The sequence below is a fragment of the Pteropus vampyrus genome, unplaced genomic scaffold (genome assembly GCF_000151845.1).
Source record: "Pteropus vampyrus isolate Shadow unplaced genomic scaffold, Pvam_2.0 Scaffold53, whole genome shotgun sequence".
NCBI classification, from domain to species: Eukaryota; Metazoa; Chordata; class Mammalia; order Chiroptera; family Pteropodidae; genus Pteropus; species Pteropus vampyrus.
In genome coordinates this window covers 7,115,637-7,135,721 of record NW_011888834.1, presented here as the reverse complement: position 1 = coordinate 7,135,721, position 20,085 = coordinate 7,115,637, and the positions used below count along the sequence as shown (strand labels likewise).

At 45.5% G+C, this 20,085-nt stretch overlaps 1 protein-coding gene and 1 pseudogene across 3 annotated transcripts in view; one reads left to right on the top strand and one right to left on the bottom strand.

The window, feature by feature from the left end:
• Positions 1–1,661: 1,661 nt before the first annotated feature.
• Positions 1,662–2,049, bottom strand: LOC105292184 (annotated as a pseudogene). The gene has a single exon (XR_895899.2). The product of XR_895899.2 is annotated as a transmembrane protein 258 pseudogene (transcript).
• A 5,887-nt stretch (positions 2,050–7,936) lies between these two features.
• STMN4 (stathmin 4) overlaps positions 7,937–20,085 on the top strand; it is a 20,313-nt gene continuing 8,164 nt past the window's right edge. The window contains exon 1 of one of the 2 annotated variants that reach the window (XM_011360303.1): positions 7,937–8,006. The gene's annotated coding sequence lies outside the window, so the exon portion shown is untranslated. The remainder of the gene's footprint in view (positions 8,007–20,085) is intronic. The other variant, XM_011360306.1, reaches the window with a different exon arrangement.

Genomic DNA, 20,085 nt, shown 5'->3' with positions numbered 1-20,085 from the left:
TGGGCCAGATGAGTTCTCTTGTCTGGACATTTGAACTCGGCATTGAAAGAGCGTTAGTCTGTCTCTCTGTCACCCCAAGCAACATGGGATGGCTATGGTGCTCTCAGAAAGCAGAGAGTCTGTCATGGAGATGGAAGGAAATAAACTTGTGGATAGATGCAGAGGTGGACATGAGTGACCATGTGGTGCTAGGGGCTGGACCCACATCCACATACAGAGAAAAGGAGAGAAGGAGGCAGGGAGACTGGAAGAGAGGGAGCGGGGAGAGAGAAGAGAGAAGAGAGAAAGACAACTGCCCAGATTCTGTTAGCTCCCAGTTCCCAGTTCCAGTCCAGCTGTCCTTTCGTGTTGGTTTTCTATGTGATGTCCCTGTAAACTTGAATGGACTTCCTGGTTTTGCTTAAGGTAATTTAGAGTAGTTTCCTGTTAATTTGCAGCCAAAAGACTCTGAATAAGATGCAACCTGCTACCAGGAAATGAAGCAGCACATAACCACATAACTGGCCCATTTCTGGGCTTGGGGACAATAAGGAGTCCACCTTTCTGGGATGGGAAGGAACGTTCGTGGAACACAGACTGAGCAGCTGGTAAAATTAAGGTCAGTTGTTTTGGGGACTTGGACAATTTACCTCCAGAGGCTGAGGCTTTAGGGGGCTTGAAAGGCCACCTTAAAGAATGTCCGACTGTGCCAGCCTCTCCCTGGGACTTCAGTAAGGTGCATGGGAGACATGAACCAGTCTGAGGCACTTGGCTTAAAGTGAATAGGGGAAAACAGGTCAGTTATGCAATTCTGCTCCTGGCAGTCCTTTCTGCCTATGGTATAGGAGCTGAGAGCACTTCGAGTTCATTCTCGAAATTCATCATAGGACTTATGGAGCTGCAATGCCTAATATTCTGTGCAGCCACCTATGTTGAGAACTAAATATGACACACCAATTATGAAGCAATGAGGTCCTGGCCATTGAAACAAGGACATCTGGGTCACATCAAGGTTGTCGGGGAACCTGATCCTTTGATGTTTTTTTCAAGTCTGTCTGCTGCATCCTCTTGCCAGACAGAGGTGGCGATTCCTACCACTGTGCAGCACACTTTAAGACCAAGTTTGGAATTCCCCACTAGCCTAATGAGGTGAGGCAGACCCTAAGGCGAAACCCATGAGGCAGAAAATATGGGCAGGTGTCCTTCTAAGAGGCCGAAGCCCCTCAGACATGGCCCATCTCTGCCTGACCAGCTTAGCAAGCTATCTAGAAAAAACTTCCAGCAAATCAAGACTCCCTGTATTAAATCAAAGGGCTGCCAATTAAGGTTTTACAAGCACTATGCTGCCAGGAAAATCTCAAGCCTGGGGAACCAAGTCTTTGGACAAACCCAAACCACCGGCTTCTCAGTCCCTCGGGCAAGCCCAGGCCCAAGCTCAGAGGCTGTCAGCTCCATTCAGAAAGTGTCACATGCCCCACAACCAATTCCTGCCCAATCTCCTCCCCGGGGTGGCCCTGGAGGACCCTGGACAAGAACCTGGAGTAGCTACACTGGCTCACCAAGGAGCTTCTCCATGTGCCTGCAGGAGTCACCACACATAGCCACAAGCTTTGTCAGATACCCAGCAATCAACACATGGCTGCCTTCTTGCAGGTCCTTTCCTCCGCCCCTGCCCCACCCCGACATGTCCACCTTTATTGTGAGCTGCATTTAGAGCAACTGGAACACTTCCAGCAACAGTAAAAAAATTAATTTACAAAAGCAGGGATTCAGTGAAGATGCCTGGATGGAACCCTTGGGAGCTCATACATAGATGCCGACCCAGAGCAGCAGGAAGAGGACTCCAAAGCCCATGAAGAGTGAGGCCACCAAGGAGATGAGGAGCTCTTTGTAGATGTCACGAGTGTACTTGGTGGAGGTGACCTCATAAATGAAGAACCAGGCAGTGGAGAACATGTGAATGGCCCACAGCACCATGGTCAGATGGGGGAAGACATCCAGGTTCACTGAGCTGGTGTATCTGCTCATGGCCTCGAGCTCCATTTTGCTGGGTGCTAGGTAATCCGCGGCTCTGCCTGGTCCCTTCCTTCTTAATTTTTATGGGAGCTTTGTGGCTATTGTCCAGTCTTTCTCCCCACGTTCTTTATCAGGCGGAATATAGATGGCAGATTTTATCATTCCTCCATAGACTAGACCAGCTGGGGACTGTCTTGAAGGAGAAAGGGCATGACTTAGGATCAAGGTCTCAATGAGGAAGAGGTGAAGGTATTCATTCGTGTTGGCAGGCAGGTCTGTGCTGTGTGACCCCACTGCCATGGGACAAGGCATGGAATCCTGGCCCAGACAGGGATGGTTAATTTTGTTTTTCTGGGAATTTTGAATTGAATCAAAGAGAGAGCTAATGGATTTCCCTGTGTGGCTCAAGTACAAAGGATTCCAGTGATTGCCAGATGGCGACAGGATCCTTCATGGCTGTGAGGCAGCCACGTGCACGGAGCAGCAGAGGGGCGTCTACAAAGAGAAAGGAAGGAAGTGGCAAAGGGGTGGGGGCCATAATTGCTTTCCTGGTTCTTGTTTCTTGGGAGGAGGGGTTCCACCCTGCTTTGGGTTCCACGAAATATTCCTGACATTCCCTTTGCCTTAAAGAAAAAAAAACTTTTAATTTTGAAATAATTGTAGATCCAGAAGAAGTGGCAAAGATAGCACAGAGAGGTCCCACGTACCCTTCGCTGTTTCTCCCATGGTTACGACTTACATAACTCTAGTAGGATTTCAAACCAGGAAATTGACACTGGTACAATGTGTGCCATTTTATCACATGTGTAGATTGGTGTAACCACCACTGTAATCAAGATATAGAACTATTTTAGTCCATAAAAATCTTCTTGCTGCTACTCTTATACCATCAACCCCCCTCCCACCATCCCTCATTAACCACCATTAACCACCATTACAATTTAGGCAACTTCCCATCTGTTTTCCACCTCTATAATATTGTCATTTTGAGAATAGCCTATAAGTGGAACAGTTTGTGGCTTTTTGAGAATGGCTTTGTTTCCTCAGCATAATTTCCTTGAGATCCATTGAAGTTGCGCATATCAATAGTCCATTCACTGTTATTGCTGACTAGTATTCCATGGTATAGATGTACCACAGTTTGTTAAAACCATTTACCTGTTGGGACATTTTGGTTGTTTTAGGGTTGGGACTATTACAAATAAAGCTGCTATGAACATTTGTTTGCAGGCTTTTGTGCAAACATGTTTTCATTTCTCTGGGAATAATGCCTAGGAATGCAACTCCAGGGTTGTATGGTAAGTGTGTGTTTTGTTTTGTTTTGTTTTGTTTTGTTTTGTTTTGTTTTGTTTTGTTTTTAAGAAACTGACAGACTATTTTCTGGAGTGGCTGCACCATTTTACATTCATACCAACTATGTATGGGAGTTCTAGTTTCTCTGCATTTTCTCCAGCATTTAGTATTGTCGTTTTTTATTTTACCTGTTCTAATAGGTATATAGTGATATCTCATTGTTGTCTTGAATTGCATTTCCTTTATTGCTAGTGACATTGAACATATTTTTCATGTGTATATTTTCATCTGTACATCCTCATTGGTGAAATGTCTCTTCATATCTTTTGCCCATTTTTGCTGTGTGTGTGTTTACTGCCAAGTTTTGATATAAATTATCTTGTTTTGTTAACGAGTTTGAAATGGGCTTCTGTTATTTGCAAACCCATGGGTATTCTACTTTTGTCTTTAATGACCATAACAATAGCTAACATTTATTGAGCACACACTCTGTGGCAGGCACGTAATTGACTTACAGTTTCAGCTCACTTCATATATGTTTTTATAAATGTCATATGTTATTGTTCTAAATATTAACCACCATTACAATTTAGATAACAAATCATTGTCAGCAAAACAAATAGTTCTAGCAATCCAGCATTGCCTAAATTCGAATTGGCTGAATTTGTAATTCAGTAGATTGAAAAAATCTAGGCCACTGATGTCACAAGAGTGCCACAAGTCACCATAGCTGTTTTTCAAGTAAAGTAACAGTGTTCACAGTTAAAAACAATGCAGAGTGCATACATCTTTATTTGTCTTAAGTAAATATCTGACAATATTCAGTCCAACACACTCTACAAATATATATATATGCCCCAAACTTTAGTCTCATCCTGAAAAAAAAGGCAGAAAATAAGAGTCCATTTGCTTTTTAATACAGTGAAAAAAATTCCATCGATGTGAGTGAAGGAGATATACATGCAGTGACCAGATAGTCTGACTTCCTGTGCAATGCTAGGATCGCATTTCCTGAGGTTTGGGAAGATCAGAGGTTTGTGAAGGGTCTCCAAGATGACCGTGCAGTTGGGCCTACAGCAAAACTCCTCCTGTGACAGACTGGGCCTATTGGGGACTGGGCCCTCTCTGCGGCCCAGGGACTGTGAATGATTGTGAGTCATTCATTGAGCAGGGAGTGCCCTTGGATGCCTGGCTTCTGGATAATCAATCATTTATTGCTAGCGTTTGCTGCTGCTTCTTTTCACACTTCAAAATCAACAGGAGGATATAGAGTCTCCATTTCCACACATTAGATAGTCATGTTTCCACCCTTTGAAGAATAAATGATGGTGTCCCCATGTGCAGCTAGGCAGCACATGGGATTCAGGGAATGGCCGCACCTGCCCCCTCCCAATGTCATTGCCACAGTGCAACCTGAGCTGTGAAAGTTGGGTCAGCGGAACAAAGTCACAAGTCTGTGCATTGTGGACCTCATGTCCCTTTGACTAATGTCTAGCTGCTGCATTTAGATGGATTGATCACAGTCAGCTGGCCCACCCCACAGCTGTCTCAGCAGGTCCAGAGACAGCCTCTGCTTGCCGACCTCTCTCAGTGAACCTCGCTGCAGCTTTGGACACTGAGGTGTGAGGAGCACGTGCTCATCTTCCTTTCCCTCCATCTGTTCCCTGGTCGCGCCCCCACCCCTCTGAACTTCCCAGCTTGATCTTGCTGATTTCTCTCTTGCATTTGTTCTCTCATCACCCTTTATCCCTTGAACTTGATGCTTGGCACACGTTTCTTTCTTTGTTTCATCACCATATTGCTTTATGCCACCTCAAGGAAGACCTGGGACGCTCCCATCTGGTGAGACCCAAGGGGCCGTGGCTCTACTTCCTCTCCCTCTTCCCCAAAATATTTTCCCTCCTCTACAAAAGTTCAAATCTAGCCTCACCACTCGACAGCCAGGCTGTTTTCAATTTACCTTTCCTATCTGACCCTGTAAATAGGGTGGCAGGCGAAGCTCTTTCTCATAGGGCTATTGTGAGATTTACGGGTTATATATTACCAGGGATCGTGGGGAGAGGGAAAGGGAGTTAGTTAGTATTTAATAGGTATATCGTTTCAGTCTGGGAAGAAGAGAAATTCTGGATGGCAGTGATGGCAGCACAACATTATGAAAAAACACATAATCTCCCATCACAGGCTAATACTCAAATGGTAGCTAGCTAATCCTAGAAATGGGGCAGCCCTCCCCATTATCCTTCTCCCCCACCCTGGTCTCTTGCCGTCCTGTCCTGTCTGTTCTCCCCATCCCAGCCCCACCCTCCTATCAGTCAGCTAGGGGGACATAGACAGAGTGCTCCCCTCCCCTACTAGCACAAGATCTCTCATTGGCTGCCATCACCATGGCAACTCACTGTCTCCTCCTCCATCCACTCACTTTCCAGAGCAGGCAGATTTGTGGAGTTCCAGACTTCTCAGGGCTGGGAGGGAAGAGGAAAGAGGGATGGGGGAAGGGAGAGAGGCTCCCCTGACTGCAAAGGCAGCCACACAGTTCAGGTTTGCTTGGATTACGATTCCAGCCTGGTGTACAGTGTGGTCTCTGTTGTCTCCCCATGTTGAGAAACCATTCTGAATCCTTAAACATGCCTGATGGCCTCTGAAATGGGCCAGCTCAGGACCCAAGGGGCCTGGGTTAGTGGTATGTGGCAGGCATGACAGTGTGTTGTTCAAACAGAAGAACGGTTTCCTCTGTCCTTGCAGCGCTGCTGGGAGATGACGGGACAGCCCCAGCGTGGGTGAGCTTCAAAACCTCCAAAGGCTGTTGCGGTTGTATATTATTCTGGCTACCCCGGAGTCATGTGGTTGGTCAGAGGGGGCAGCCCAGTGGGTACTCCCCCGCCTAATGTGAAGTGGGAGATTTGGAGATACACGTCCACAGGAGACCCCTGGAGAACCACACAGGGCACCGGGCAGTGAGACACCAACCAGTGGGCCCCAGCCATGGGGTGCAGGCCGGGGTCAGTGCCAGGGCCTGAGAACCTGCTGCCTTCTCAGCTGCCTGCGGAGTGACCGTACGACACTTCTTATACATGCACAAACTGTGGTGTGCAAATGCTCATTGCTGCTCTTGTAGTTTAAAAAACATAATTTAAAAGCAGAGGCCGAATTCACGGTAACTTTTTGTCATTATGTGTGGTGATAGAGGGTGAGGGTCTGTGAAATCGAGTGTGGTTGAGAAAACCCTCCTGGAAAAGGGCGAGGCCCTGAAATTCTGACACATGCTATGACGTGGATGGAACGTGAGGACACTATGCTAAGTGAGATAAAGGATAAGCCAGAAACGAAAGGACAAATCATGTATGATTCCACTTGCATGAGGTAATATATGAGGTAATGAATTTGTTAGAATAGGCAAATTCATTGAGACAAAAAGTAGATTAGAGGTTGAGAGTGTGTGGGGAGAGTGATGGGGGGTTAGTATTTAATGGGTACAGAGTCATAATTGGAAAGACGAAAAAGTTCTGGAGACAGATGATGGTGACAGTTGCACAACATTGTGAATGTATTTAATGCCACTGAACTGTACATTTAAAAATAGTAAAAATGGTAAATTTTGTGTTATGTATACTTTACTACAATAAAAAAATCCTCCTCCCCCCAAAAAGAGGGTGAGGCAAGGTTGGGCGGTGGAGCGGTCTGTGCCTGCCGTGGGAACGCAGGATGGAGGCCGCTCCCCGGGAAGCTCTGACAGGGAGAAGCATTCTGCAGAAGCGGGGCTCGCTCTTCCCTCCAACTGCCTCGCCCTGCCACCTCCGGCTGCCTGGCTGAGGGTAAGCAGTTTGAGAAGGTTACATCAGGGGCTCTCTGCCCCAACTCCCAGAGGGAACTAAAAAATCCTTTGGATGACCCATCACCCCCTCCCCCATCAAGATTACACCTCCTTTAGGAATCTCTGGGGTAGTGATGACCCTCAGCTTCCATCACAATCTTCCTTCCTCTGGAAGGCCCAGCGGGGCTGGCTGGGCTGTGAGGACCCATCAGTGCCAGTCAAATAGCCACAGCACAGGTGTGGCCAACATCACAGTGAGGTGGTGAGAGGGAAGCCCTGCCCTCCTGGACCCCTGTGCTGCCCCCTCCCCAGCTCCAGGGTCTGGAGGGCCTGCAGCCCCTCCTTGCCTTGTGAGTCACTGTTCAAACCCACCAGCCCTTCTGACAATGCTGGAAACAGGCAGCAAGCCCTCTAGGAAGCTATTTTTAGGATTCATCTGTGCTTTCTGATTTCTCCCCTAGATTCCATATTCTCCCACCCCCAGATTTGAAAGAGCTAAAGATTTTGGAAATCATTCATCATTCCCCCTCTTCAGGTGCTCTCTCACTGGGTGGCTTAGCTTGCAAGCTGTGCCTTCACCCCCACCTTCCCGTACCACTCCCTCTTTCTTTCTTCATCCCCACCCTCACTCTCTGGTTCCCCAGCTCTACAGGCAGTATGGAAAGCAGGCTACTTGTCTGACATCATCTTCCACTCTCTGGCCTGCTAAGAGTTACTCACTCAGGCAATCCCTGCTCCACCAGAGGAGACCGTCCAATTGCCAAGCAACCTACTGTTGGCCAATCACAGAGCTCGGAGGTGATGTCATGGCAAGAGCTGAGCTGTGGTGCTGATGTGGAGAGAAGCCCAAGGTACCACTAATTGAGGGAGTGAGGAAGGGAGCAGCTCGCTTCTAACTGGACTGCAGGTAAGTAGAAATGAAATGCAAATTATTTGAGGCTTTTTAGACAAAGGAAAAAAAAAAAAAACCAGCAGCCCCAGAGAGGAGAAACAGCAGGGGTCTGGCATCCATTGTGCTGCCTTTTGGTTTTACTTAATCAATTAAACTTTGTCAATTCCTGGAAGAAATGGTGTGAGGAGAAAAGAATGGCTCGACAGAGAGATGAGGATGAGCTACAGATGGTCCTTCTATGCCAGAGCTCAGGAGAGGGAGGACTGGCAGGAATTGCCTGGGTCAGATGTCTATTGTGTTTTTTCTGCATAAAACATGTTTTGTTGCTGAGGGAGAAAGGTTTTGTTTAGAGTCTGGCTTCCCTGGAGCTGGCTCCGACCCCCGGACCCCTTTCAAGCTAGAAGCTGCCCTGTGTATTTTACATTTCCTTTCTCAGCCCCTTTTCCTCCTCTCCATTTCCCATTGTAGCATTCTTTTCTTTCTCTTCTGTCTGCACTGGGTTATTCTTTTCTCTTAGTTCTAAGGATGCAATGAGATCACTACCTCCTCTTCGCCCCGCCCTGCACTGAGGTCAACCTGATCTTACCTGGGGAGGGTGGCTGGCTGTAAATCTGCAACTGCCACGCCCTGGTCCCTGCCTATGGCTGAGCCAGGTCCCTTCTAGCTCAGCCAACCATCCTCGCCTGGAGTATAGGCACTGTCCTCTTCTCCTGCGGGACCTGGGATTTGATAGCCAGCGGCCAGCTCTGTCCCCACGTGGTGGTGCTGTCTTTGTTTTATTCCTCCCAGGAAGACATAGGCAGGTGTGGAGGAGTCCTATTGTCCTGAAAAGGGGCAGGTCTTCAGAACCCCTTGAGGGGGACTCAGAAATATCAGGCAGCCCATGTTCAAACACTGGGTCAGGGTTACCCCATGTTTCAAGACCAAGAGCACAGCAGGAGGGACAGCCGGCTGGAGTCCTGCAGGGCAGCTGGCAGGTTGAAAAGGAAGGTGGGGGAATCAGCCTTTACTGTGGCTGAGGCCCCCTCTAGGGGGAGGCAACCCCTCCCACAGGCGGCGAGTCAGGGTGCTGGGGGAATGAGATCATCTGTCAGATGAGGAAATAATCACAGTGCCAGGCGAGCAGCGAGGAGGCAGAGGGGAAAGCAAAGGTCTGATCAGGGGAGCTCGCATATACCAGAGGCCCTCTAGGACCAACCAACACCCTCTCTTCAGTTCTCCCCAAACCCCCACCTTGCTTTCTGGAACTATGCCTTCACCCCTCCTTGAAGCCCACTTATCATCAACAGTGCCTGAGCACCTATCTGCGGGTCCCAGCCTTTTTGGGACAGGTTTGGAGTGGGTGAGGATCTTTAATTGCTAGATGGACCCACTGTAGAGCATTGTAGGCAGTGAGTTTCCTATCAAGGAAGGCATTCAAGCAGGATCTGGAGGACTGCACAGCAGAGTGGCGATGGAGATTTTTGCATTGTGTTGGAGACTGGTCTAGATTATGTTTTTCAAACTGCAGATTGAGATCCGTAAGTGGATTGTGAAGTCAACTTGTGGATTGTAACAGGTATTTTTTTTTTTAATAAGATGTCATACAATAGTTTAGAAAAAAAGTCAGAACATATCCCATTTAGTAGAGTAAATGATGTTTCCTATTCCATTTTTGTTATATATTTTCAGTTATATATTTATGTTTATATTTCAGTTATGTGTATATTCATGTGTATGTCTGTATGTGTGTATGTATCAGTGACTACCTATGTGTGCGTCTGTGTGTGTATATATCAGTATCATCCGATTCATACCGAGTTATTATATAAAATGTAATTCTTTATTGTGGGTTCCAGTAATAAAAAGGTTTGAGTTCTGAAACACTGGACTAAGAAACCTCTAATTCTTTTTTCTAACTATAAGACTTATCTGTATAAGCCTATGGATAACTCTTACTAGACTGTGGGCTTCTTTTTTTTCATTTAAAAACTTTTAATTGTGGTAAAAAAACATATAACATGAAATTTATCATTTTAACCATTTTTAAGTGTGCAGTTCAGTAGTATTAAGTACATTCACATTGTTGTACAACCATCACCATCACTCGTCTCCAGAACTTTTTCATCTTTTCAAATTAAAACTCTGTACCCATTAAACAACAACTCCCCATTGTCTCCTCCCCCAAGCCCTGGCTGCTACCACTCTCTTTCTGTCTCTATGAATTTTACATATACATGGAATCCTACAGTATTTGTCCTTTTGTGACTGGCTTATTTCACTTAGCCTAGTGACCTCGAGTTTCACCCGTGTTGTAGACTTTGAACTTCTTGCAAGGAAAACTGCCTTGTTCATATGTGTCCCAATACCAGCTACCAAATAAGTGCCCCAAATACAAGTATTGTGTCAAATGGAAAACTACATCTCTTTAGGGAGATACTTGTTCTAAGGAACCCATCAAAGATAAATAAATCTGGTCTCCTGAGCAGACTGTTGAGCAGACACACTATTGATGGGGGGGTGCGGTAGTGGGAGTGTCTTGCATTTTTTGTTTAATATCTAGGTTTCATATGGCTCCATAAAAATAAAAAAATAAAAAAAAATCCAAGAGCCAAGTGAGGTTGGCTGCCCTCTCTCATTCAGCCAGGCCATTTTAACCACATTCGCCCTACGGGACAGAAGTGGGCCGGCTTATAAGTTTTAAAATAGAGCAGCAAAGATTGACGAACTGAGATCCAGAGAGTAAGGCAGTGGGACAGGAATGAAAGACAGAGATGGGGGAGAGGGAGAGAGAGAGAGAGAGAGAGAGAGAGAGAGAGAGAGAGAGAGAGAGGAAACAGTGTGTACCTTAACCCAACTATATAGAAAACAAAAATGAGAAAATTCAGATCGTTTATGTTTCTGTTTTTAAATAATTGGATATTTTAAAAAATCAAGATCATAAGCAAAGAAAGGCTTAATTTTTCCTGAACTGCTAAGATCCTCTCCCTAGACCTTCTTGATATTTTTATATTATTTCCAATTTACCTGGATTTTCATTTGGAGATACAGAATTCCCAGAGATTTTGAAGTCATGGGTGAGTTGAAATGAGACTTTTTTGTGTGTGAAGGGAGAGAGAAATTTGCGGGAAAATTATATGTAAAATACGCAAAATATAATTTATAATGCCTTGCAGAGAAGCAAACTCTCTCCTTCTCTCTCTCTCTCTCTCTCTCTCTCTCTCTCTCTCTCTCTCTTCCTGGGAAATAAACATCATGTACAAATTTAGTGTGCTTATTAAGTTAGAATTTGCTGTATTTAGAGATGTGATAGCCTGGAAATGTTACTTTTTTCTGTTTTTCTTTGGGGAGGAGTAAAGGCCAAAAAAACCTCTTTTTCAGGGTTTTGCAATTTTAAACCCACTAGGAAGATAGAAAGACACACAGATGTAGGTGTGTTATCCCTTTCCCCATACATTCCTCTCCTTCCCCACCAAAGCTCACTGGACATGTCCAACAATTAAAACAGAGAGCTGTGTGTCCACTCGGTTAGGGTTCTGCTGTCAGAAGTAGGTGGTGGGAGGCAGGAGGACAGAACAGATCAGAAGGGGCAGGAGTCTGGGGTGGTTGGCCTAATTTAAGACAGGACACAGGCAACCCGGGAGTTCAGAGAACAAACCAGGGAATGGGAATCCAGAAAAAGGATCTGAGCACAGATTCTAAGGCGAAAGGCCCAGTGGGGGAGGGGGATGGGCAGAGCACAGAGTTCCAATGAATAATCTGGGTTGTCAGTGCCCAGACATCTAGACCAGGTAGGAAGCCAGGCTCAAAATGAAGACAGTAGTCCACCCTTATCCGCGGTTTTAGTTACTCTCAGTCAACGGTAATATGAAATATTAAACGGAAAATTTCAGAAATAAACAATTTGTAAGGTTTAACTTGTGCGCCGTTCTGAGTAGCATGATGAAACCTCACGCCCTCCAGCTCGCTCCCTCCCGGAATGTGGATCATCCCTTTGTCCAGAGTCTCCACATTGTATTTGCTTCCCACTCATTGGTCACTTAGTAGCCTTCTCAGTTATCAGATCTACTGTCACAGCATCTCAGTGCTTGTGTTCAAGTAACCCTTATTTTACTTAATAATAGCCTAAAGTGTAAGGCAAGATTAGTGATGTTGGATATTTGGATATGCCAAAGAGAAGGCAGAAAGTGCTTTCTTTAAGGGAAAAGGTACGTATGTATAGAAAAAAAACATAGTACACACAGTTTTTGGTGCTATATGCAGTTTCAGGCATTACCTGGGAATCTTAGGACTTATTCCCTGGGTTAAGGGAGGACTACGGTATGTGGAAACAGGTGGATAGGCTCTGCCTGCTGACAGCACAAACACAGCTTGGCTACTGATAGTGGGACAGGTCTATCTTCTGCACCTACCACAAGACCAGAATGTAAGGACTCAACAAGTATCCATGAGTCCTTCCTGGAGAATAATTACTCTAGAAGTAGTCTAGCTAATACTTTTTTTTTTTTTTTTTATCAAATTAGAGAATTCAAGTACAAAGAGGATATTGATAATGGTCATAAAGAAAGAAAACACTAGAATTTAAAGATATTGTCTAATTATAATCAACACATTTATAAAGCTGAATGCAATTGTCAAATAACTTGAAGCTAGGGAATATGTCTGTTAAATTCATCATTGTATTCCTTCCTAGTGCCTCACATAATGCATACAGTAGGTTCTCCATAGATATCTCTTGCATAAAATGTAAGAAAGAAATCAATAATCGTAATTCAGAACTAAAAATCCAGATAATTCTGACAGAACCAGGTTTATAGTGAAAGGAAGTAAAAGCATGCTAAATCTGTTTTATTCTTAATGTAATGAAATATAGGTCTAAATGATTTTAACTTAAAGATAAAAACAAAATGTAAAACTTACAAAGCATTAGAGAAGAACGAAAGAACAAAGAAAACAAGAGTATTACTGCAAAAGATAAGAGTTTCCCTTTAGTGCAGCTCAATGCCGGCCCGAACACTGGCTCCGTTGACTCCTGCTTGAATCTTGGGAAAGGCAGTGGACAGCTCTGTCTCCTCCTGTGAAAATGGGTGGGAAATGTAAATGCTAGACACCTCCGTGGCTCCTCCCACCTGTGAGTAGAGAGCTTGACTCCTGAAAATGTCTACAAATGCTATTGTTTGTGCTCTGCTGATATGAAAATGATTTAATTTATTATACTTGGTAGGTTGTGTGTGTGTGTGCATTGTAACAGACGCTTTCTGAGGCAACATCTGACAGAAAGAAGAGCTTAAGGGTGAGGATTTTAAGCACTGAGGCCGCCCATAGTGGAGAGGCAGATTTGGGGCTGACGAGCCCTCATGCACCCTTCAACCACTCACCCGAGGATCGTTTGTCTTGCTTCCACTTATGCTTGGCCCTGGGTTTGGGGAAGTCCCATGGGACTTTACTGGGAGCAGCGCGGGCTTTGACTTAAGAAGACTGGGTTCCAATTCCATTTCATCATTTTCTACTTGTATGACGTTGGGCAATCCAGTCACTTACCTGAAGTGATCATCTGTAGACTAGGTATAATAATATCTATTTCATAGGATTTTAGAATAAAATGATAAGATATATATATCCAAATTATAAGTAATAGACATAAAAAAAAACCTAGAAGGAAATGCTAATAGCAAAAAATTAACAAGATGGCAGAGATTTCTTTTCTTTTTTTTCTGTCACATAGATGTCCTGAAATATGATGTTACTAGTTTGTAGTTAAAACATTACACATAAAATGCATATATCTATATATATCCATGTGAAAGTGCCTGGTAAACTATAAAGCACTACGAAATACTCCAACCATTGTGACTAGGAGTAAGATTACACAGGCTTGTTTCATGTGCTCATTCTTCCAAGTGCTTTGATTCTAGAGCTTCACATGGTATTTGGGTCACAATGCCTTGCACTCCATCCAGGGACCTTGAATGGAAGTCTGTGTTCCTGAACTTTACTTCCAATATGTTGAATCTTCTGTATATATTGAATTAAAATTTTAAAATAGTCCAGAAAGTGCCATCACTGTAGATCATTTGAGGCTGTCAGTTTTCCAGGCTTAAATTTCTTTCTCTGGCTTGCCTCTCGACATAAACATAAAGCCCAGAGCTCTGCATTTGCCAACAGGTGACACCACCTAATTGCATAGAAGCACAACCAAAGCTGTGTTTCTAAGCCCGTTAGGTGCTGGCTGAGGCTGCTCTTGACCACGGCTTCCACCATCTCTTCCTCTTGAAGCAAACCTGAAGGGGGCAATTAAACAAGCGCCAGTCTCCAGAGTCAGTTAACCGCACACTATTCTGCCTTGCCCCGTCTCCCTCCCTGCGTCTCTCTCGCCCTCCGTGGCATGTGCTCTCATAACCTCGCCTCTCCCTTAATAACAAGGGCCACACAGCGGCTGCCCAAGAACCGCAGGAGGACTACGGAGCATCTGCGAAACTTCTGAGGGCTCCAAATTTCCACCTAGGGGACCGCTTTCACATTTTCATCATCAAAAACCCCTATGGCTAGCCGGGGCTTGGCACAGAGTTAAATATTCAATAAATATTGTGGAAAAAATGAAAACCACATTCATGAAAAAATAATGTATCTCTTTTTGAAAACCCAAATAAGACATATGGCTGCCAGTGAGAGCGTTCTGATCGGCATGAAATACCCAGGGCTACTGTACAGAGATGATATGATTCTATGACATTTAAGTAGCTCATGCAGCTTATTTCAGGTAATATATAACTCCAACAGGACTATTAAAAAGACATAATTGGCCCAGATCTAAAGAGCTTCCTTCCTGTACTGCTTGTGGTCAGAGGACCTGGGTCCAAATTCACTGCTTCCGTGCCCTGATTTTGTGCAAACTTCCTATGCTATCTTTGAACACCATTGCCAAGGACCAATCTATTCAAACCACTTAGATTTGCATTAGCTTCTTATCTCTCAAAAATAGTTCGCACGCGATTTCAAACATCCTGTTGGCATTATCTAGGCCTTTCCTGTAGTGACAAATAAAATGCTTACTTATTCAAGCAGTCAGAGGTGCCTCAGGAAGTCAAGTGTGCACCTAATCAATGGCCACTTGGCATCTGAGAACCAGCTGCTCTTCTCTGTCAGCTCCCGGTCATTGACTACATTACAGGAACCCTGGATTGTGGGTCATCATCTCTGGCGACGTAAACAAGTCCTTCTGCTGTGCTGTCCCTTCTACATCCCCATATTTTCATTGTTGGTCTGTTGGCACCTGTCTGGACTGTTCCCTTGCACCCTCGTGTGTGGGAGACAGAAGGGATCAGTATGAAGGGAATAGAACCAACACTGGAATCCAGAGGCTTGGGCTCCGGTCTCATCTCTGCCACCAACTCAAGGTGACCTCAGGAGCTTTGGTCCCTAGGGAGGAGGGTATTGGCATTTTGGAAGGGACAGTTGTTGGTTGTGTGTGGTTGTTGTATGCCATGTGAGATGCTTAGCCTCTCGGGCCCCTAAATGCCTATAGTGCCCCAGTCCGGTGACCATCAGAAAGTCCCACGCATTTCCAGGGAGTGAGGCTGCTCATAGTTGAGAACCCCTGGCTAGCGATGGCCAGGTCTCCCCATCTCTGAAATTCTGATGTTCTAGGGGAAAGTGGGAGATCCACGAGGTCCCTCTTCAGTCAACAGCCTTGATGCTAAACCTCACTATCAGCTAAGCTCACCCCACAATCAAAACTACTCCTGTGTCTTATCTCCTGATGGCCCAAATCTCTGCCTGGTGGGGCTATTGATACCTAATTAATTTGACCGATTATGTTAATTGTTTAGGAAAAATGAAAAATGTGCAATTACTTGCTTTTCCATATACAGACTCTTAGATGCTGGAGCTTGGGGAATGTGTGGATTAGTTTTCAAACAGGAAAACAATGTTGGGTGAGTCGCCAGCAGTCAGGGTGTAACTCATCCTAGGCCAGTCCTCATCCCTTTCTACCTAGTCTTGGCTGTCAGCCTTCCCTTCCTCATCTTTTTCTCAGCTCATGCATGCAGCTCATCAGGTCCCCTCTGTCCACCAATAAAACCTGTCACACGCCTAGCACACAGTCAAATTCCAAGGCCATTGCAAGATTAGAGGCAATGCAGAATCTAATTTGCATAATAACACTACCACATTCTCACCTTTGCCATTCAAAGCTGAGTCCTCTCACCATCTGCTATACTGGGTCAATAACTGACAACTCAGGTGCTGGGTTGCCCAGTGAAACCTTACCTCTTGTCCCTGTCTGGGCTCAAGCACTGAGCAGGAGTCAAGAGAACACTGTCTTGAGCTCTAGCCCTGGTTCTGTAGTTATAGGCCGAGTGACTGTGACACATCAGCCTTCAGTTGAGGATTGAGAGGTGGGAGCCTTTGATTCTTGCTACCTTCTGCTGAATGCAGTAGGTTTACAGATCTTCCTTAGGGGTCACCTGAGGCCCAAGACTGGCCTCTGCCTTAGAGGAAACATGCAAAAAGCCTCTTGGAGGGCCAGAGGTTTGCCTCGGTGGGGGGTTTTGCTTTATGATTCTTCGATGTCTGATGCCCTCTCTAGAATCACCTACTGATGAGCCTGACCTCCTGGCCTCAAGCCCACTCTGGCCTCCATTGTCTCTTAACCTTCATCCTGCATCCTGGAATTCTAGGCATTCTGTTCTTTCTGACCTTGGGCGATAACAGCCTTACTGCCCACTCTCTGAAAGTCCCAGAACAAGCCCAGTAGCCTCATTCCTTTTGCAGGTGTTGCAAGCATGACCACATAATTCAAACTCAAAGGCTGTTTGACAGATTCCACAGCACTGTGAGACGCTTGTAGGGTCCACGCCTCTAGGACTAAGGCTGGTTTGTGGGCCTTAAGGTTGATTGGACATGCCTAGGAGAATGGCCTGGGCAATTGGTGTCTAAGATGGGAGAGCAGAGGCCTAAGAGCTGTTTTGCGGGACCTCTGGGCCATGGGTTAGCATAACTAGATCCTCCAAATAGTGTGTGTTCAATCCTGGTCTAACCCCTATGACATCTTGGAATTCTCACAGCCAGAATGCAGAGGCCGTGTGACCGGCCCACTTAAAGCTGATGCCACAGGTTAATTAAGGATAAAGTCAGACTCCCTGCTGTGGCTCCCACTAGCCAATGGCTTAAGGTTACTTGGCATTGCTAGGCCCTCTGGGAGAGTATTGCCCTCCCCTGCATCCTTACATCCTTTCTCAGAATGTTCTATGAGCAGCAACATTTTTTGGGTCTTGAGTGCAAGAGAAATGATGTAACTATTGGCATGAGGATTTAAAATATCAGACTGGCACATGAGATAAGGTAAAAGAATCAAGGGTTTGAACGCTGGCTCTGTCACTGACTGAGTGTATTAGTTTCTTATGGCTGCTGTAACAAATTACCACAAACTTAAAACAACAGAAATACATCCTTTCATAGCTCTGGTGTCCAGAAGTCCAAACACCAGGTGTCAGCAGGGCCATACTCCTTCCAAAAACTCTGGTGGCTTCTGATGGCTTCAAGTATTCCTTGGCTTATAGCACTATCACTCCAATCTCTGCCTGCATCTTCCCACAGCCTTCTTCTCTCTGTGATCTGTGTGTCTCTTCTCCGTATGTCTTTTATAAAGACACTTGTCATTAGATTTAGGTTTTACCTAGGTAATATAGAATGATCTCATCTTGAGATCCTTAACTTAATTAAATCTGCAAAGATCTTTTCCAAACAAAGTTACAAGTTGTAGGGGTTAGGACATGGATATACCTTATTAGGAGACACCATTCAACCCACTACACTGAGTGGCCTTGGAAATGTCACTTAGCCTTTCTGAGCCTCAATTCCCACATCTGCAAGACAGGGATAGTAATTCCTATGTCACAAGGGTATCATGAAAGTTTAAGTGAATGCATTTGTCACACAGTAGATGATCTATAAATACACATTTTTAGTTATGCAGATTCCAATCCTGCAAAACTGAGTGCTCTCAGTTACAAATCCCCTGGCTACGCACACCTCTGCCCACCTCTGGGATGTCTCCCATTCCCTGCCCTGGTCTTCCTTCTCTGCCTCTTTGACCTGTGTTCTCTACCCGGTTCCTTCTGCTCCTAAAAATTCTAGCATAATATCTTCTATAGAACTGTGGAAAGTGCTCATTACATATTTTAATTACATCATATCCTCAGATCAGATTGACTTTCCCTGAATTCCCAGGACCATGGAAAAACAAGCAGTTAGTATCAAGTCCCTCCACTGGCCACAGGGAAGAGCTTACAAGTCAGAAGACCTGAATCCTAGAGCCAGCTCTACCATCAACTAGCTGTGTGACCTTAGCCAAAAGTCCTAACTTCTCTGAGCCCCAGGTCCTCCATCTGGACATGAGGCTGATGATACCTGTCTCGTTAGCCTACCCAGGTGTTGTACAAAGGTTACCTGGGATAATGTGGATAACATGGACTGTAACCTGTAAAGTGCCCCATGAGTGTAGGGTCTTAATTATCCCCAGCTCAGGCCAAGGGGAATGGTCCCTAACTCCAGGTACCTGCTCCTACAGAAAAAGCTCAGCTCTGTCCCCCTTTCTTTCTCAGAATGCCTTTCTTTGTCTCCCCTTCACCTACTTGGACCCCACTTCTGATCCATTATATAGGTTAAAGCCTGAGACCACTCCCTCTCCTGGCACGGGCTCACTCACTCCGCTGATCACCTCCGCAACCAGCCAGGTAGAGAGCAGAGTTTGTGTAGAATGGAGCCCCATGACCAGGGATGTCTCGTCCAGGCACTCAGGCTGCCTTCCTGCTCAAGGACTCACTGGTACTGTCAGGACTAGCTTGACTCCGAGGAGAGAGGCCCATTGTGCTGCATTGGGAGGGCTGTGGCAGGGGCCTCTAGCTCAGAAGAACAAGGAGACTCTTCAGGAACAGAGCACTTCAAAGCCAGCTGACCTGGCTTCAAATCTCTGCTTTTTCACTTTTTAGCTGTGTGACCCTGAGCAAGCCACACAAACCCTCTGAGCCTCCGTTTCCTCATCTGCAAATCGAGACTATAGTCCTTACGTGCAGGGCTGGTGAGGACCCGGGGCAATGATTCTGAAGCAGGCATGTGTACCTGGTAACCACCCTGATGAAAAAGGCTAAAGAGAAGGGAACTAGCATTTATTAAGCTCTTCCTTTTTGCTGGATAAAGCAGACATGCTCTTCTCATTTAATTTGTACAACTCTGTGCAGAATTAAGATGGGGAAAGCAAGATTAGGCATGTGAAGTGACTAATGACAGCTAGTAAGAGAAATGAAGTCTGTATTTGACTCCACTCTGGTTGAGCTCTAAAGCCAGAGCTGAGCCCACTGCTTGCATCATCCCTACTGCCTGTCCCAGCCAGTATGGACCCTGGTCCCCAGAGGGAAAACACCTCACTAAAGAAGAGAAGCGGTTCTAAGTCAGTCTCAGGTCCCTTTGTCTCGTGAGGATGCAGATAGGGAAGCTCTTGGCTCATGCCACCCACCGCTGGCACAGTGACCACTGAAAGTTAACTATGTCAGTCAGGGTTCTCCAGAGAGACAGCACATCTATCTATCTATCTATCTATCTATTATCTATCTATCTATCTATCTATCTATCTATCGAATTTTTTTATGAAGGATGAGGGATTGGCTCAGACCATTATGGAGGCTGAGAAAGCCCACGATCAGCATCTGCAAGCTGGGGCCCAGGAAAGCTGGTGGTCAGCCAGAAGGCGTGAGAACCAGAAACTCCCATGTCTGAGGGCTAGAGAGGAGGGAGGTCCCCACTCAAGCAAAAAGAGCAAATTCACCTTTTCTCCACCTTTTTGTTATAGTCAGTTCCTCAACAGAATAGAAGAGCCCCACCTTCACTGCTGAGGGGACCTTTATTCAGTCTATAGACTCAAACGTTAATTCCCTTCAGAGACACCCTCACAGACGCACCCAGAAGTAATGTTTACCAGCTATGCAGGTGTCCCTTAGCCCAGTCAAGCTGACATAGAAGTAAACCATCACAGTGTCCAAGGATCAAGTGGCCACATGATGGCCACTCACCTCTGGCTATTCTCACTCCATCAAATAGTAGCCTTCAGTAGAGCCCC